General features: G+C 43.3%; 1 pseudogene; it reads right to left on the bottom strand.

The window, feature by feature from the left end:
* Nucleotides 1-1,791: 1,791 nt before the first annotated feature.
* LOC101651968 lies at nt 1,792-2,355 on the bottom strand (annotated as a pseudogene).
* Between the last annotated feature and the right edge of the window lie 340 nt (nt 2,356-2,695).

Genomic DNA, 2,695 nt, shown 5'->3' with positions numbered 1-2,695 from the left:
GATCTTCCCAACAAAATAAAGTTCAGGACCAGATGGCTACTCTGGAAAATTATACCAAACATTCAGAGACAAGTTGATATCAAGCCTATTGAACCTCTTCAAAAACAGTATAGAAAGGAACACTACTGAACTTATTCTATGAAACCCTGCTCCCTAAACCAAAGCCATGTACAAAAAAGAAAATTACACGCCAATATTCCTTATGAACATAGATGCAAACATTGTCCAACACTATTCTAGCCAAAAGACGTCAGCAATACATTTAAATTAAGTATAATTATGCTTGAATGGGACTTATACCAGGATTACAAGAGTAGTTCAACATTAGAAAACCACCTTATGTAAGCTAGGAATTACATAGGGCAAAGGATCATATCAATTGATGCATACAGGCAATTCATGAAATCCAATACCCTTTATTGATAAAAACCTTCAGCAAGATAGAAATGGGAGAATTTCTCAACATAGTTAAGAGCATACAGGCAAAACAGCGTTATACTCAATGGAGAAAGGCTGGGAGCTTGTCCTTTGAGAACAGGACTAAGACCAGGATGCCCATTATCACCACTCGTCATCAGCACTGTACTGGAAGTCCTAGCTAGAGAAATTAGACAAGACAGAAATATGGAAAGGTATCCAAATCAGGAAGTAAAATGATCTCTCTTTGCAGATGAAATGATCCTTACACATTTACGTCACTGCCACCAAGTTCATTCTGACTCATGTGGTCCCATAAGCAGAGGATAACTACCCCTGTGAGTTTCTGAGGCTAAAATCAATACGGGAGCAGAAAGTCTCATCTTTCTTCTGAGGAACAACAGATGGGTAGCACTGTCGACTTTGTGGTTAGCAGCCCAGTGTGTAAACGAAGATGTCACCAGGGTTCTTGATCCTATTCATAGAAGACCCTCGAGATTCCACACAAAACCTGCTGTAATTCATTGAAGAATCTAGCAAACTTGTAAGGTAAAAGCTGAACACATGAAAATCAGTTGGATTCCTCTACACGAACAAAGACTACTCTTGAAAAGTAGCAATAGCAATAGGAAATAATAATAATAATAGGAATGAACACCTAGGGAATTAACCTAACCAGGAACATAAAAGGCTTCTACAATGACAATTATTAAACCTTACTATAAGAGACTAAAAGAGACCTATGAAAATGGAAAGATATTCCACGCTCATTGACGGGTGTCACTGTTAGGTGAGGTTGAGTCCGTTCCCACTTATGTCCGCCTTACGTACAACCGAAGGGAACACTGCCCGCGCCTGTACCAGTCTCACATCGTCCTCATGTTTGAGCCCATCGATGCAGCCCCTGCATCCATCCATCCATCTTGTCGAGGGTCTTCCCCGTTTTCACCGCCCCGATACTTTATCAAGCATATGTCTGTCTTCATGAATTAGAAGATTTCATATCGTGAAAATGTCGATTCTACCTACCACAATCCACAAATACAATGCAATACAGACACAAATCCCAACAAAACAGTCTTTACTGAGATGGAAAGACCAATGACCAACTTCATACGGAATGGAAAGAAATCCCAGATAGCAAAACCATATTGAAGAAAAAAAATGAAGAAGGAGGGCTTGCACTAATAGATATTAAAACACATGGTACAGCTATTGTAATAACTGTCTGGTATTGCTGAAGCAATAGACACAAACTCATTAACACACTGCCATCAAGTTAGTTTCAACTCAAAGCAAGTTATCTTTTTCTTTTTCTTTTTTTTTTTTGCAGTGAATATCCAAAATGTTTTAATAACAGGATGGGATGTGGGGTTAGTTTTTGTAACCTCGGCTGGCACATCGGCCTCTGGCATGCTCGAACTCCCGGCACTTGGAGCGGACATATGGTTTGGTGTGACTGTGGAGGGTCCCTGGTGCCTTGCCGAAATGCCTGTACACCTCGCGGCCTTTGCATGGACCAGACAGCAGGACAGTGCCACAGCCCCTGAGGGAGTCCGGGACCAGCTGGTCAAAGGTGAGGATCTTGCCCCTGACCTTGAGGATGCTCATGGCCCGGCTGCTCACTTGCAGGGCACATACCTTCAGCTTGGGCACCTCTTGCACCCGCACGTCATCCATTATGGTCCCCACGAGAGCACAGCTGTCTTGTTTTCTCGGCCAGAACGCTTCATCTTTCGGATCTTCTGAGAGAGGTACGGGGCCGGCTGGTTGGTACGCTCATGAATTGCCTTTTCAGCACAACCTGGTTGAAGGTGGAGTTGGTCCGCTGGGCCAGAAACTTCATAGCTTGACCAGGAGGCGCAGGTAGATGTCCTGGCTCTTGGGTTCCTTGCAATGAACCTTTCGGTCCTTGTTGTGGTGGATGTCAACTCCCATGATGGCGCCTCCTGCTCTGCCAGGACTGGAAACAGCCTTAAAAATATATATTTTTATTAGGGGCTCCTACAACTCTTAACACAATCCATATATCCATCCATTGTGTCAAACACATTTGTACATTTGTTGCCATCATCATTCTCAAAACATTTTTTTTCTACCCGAGTCCTTGGCATTAGCTCCTCATTTTCCCCTCCCTCCCTGCTCCCCTCTCCCCCACAGACCCTTGATAATTTGTAAATTATTATTATTTTGTCATGTCTTCCATCGTCCGATGTCGCCCTTCACCCCTTTCCGTTGTCTGTCCCCCCAGGGAGGGGGTTAAATGTAGATCCTTGTG

This window comes from Echinops telfairi, unplaced genomic scaffold (assembly GCF_000313985.2).
Source record: "Echinops telfairi isolate 266 unplaced genomic scaffold, ASM31398v2 ScPeMD7_7400;HRSCAF=8409, whole genome shotgun sequence".
NCBI lineage: Eukaryota > Metazoa > Chordata > Mammalia > Afrosoricida > Tenrecidae > Echinops > Echinops telfairi.
This window is presented reverse-complemented; position numbering and strand designations above follow the sequence as displayed.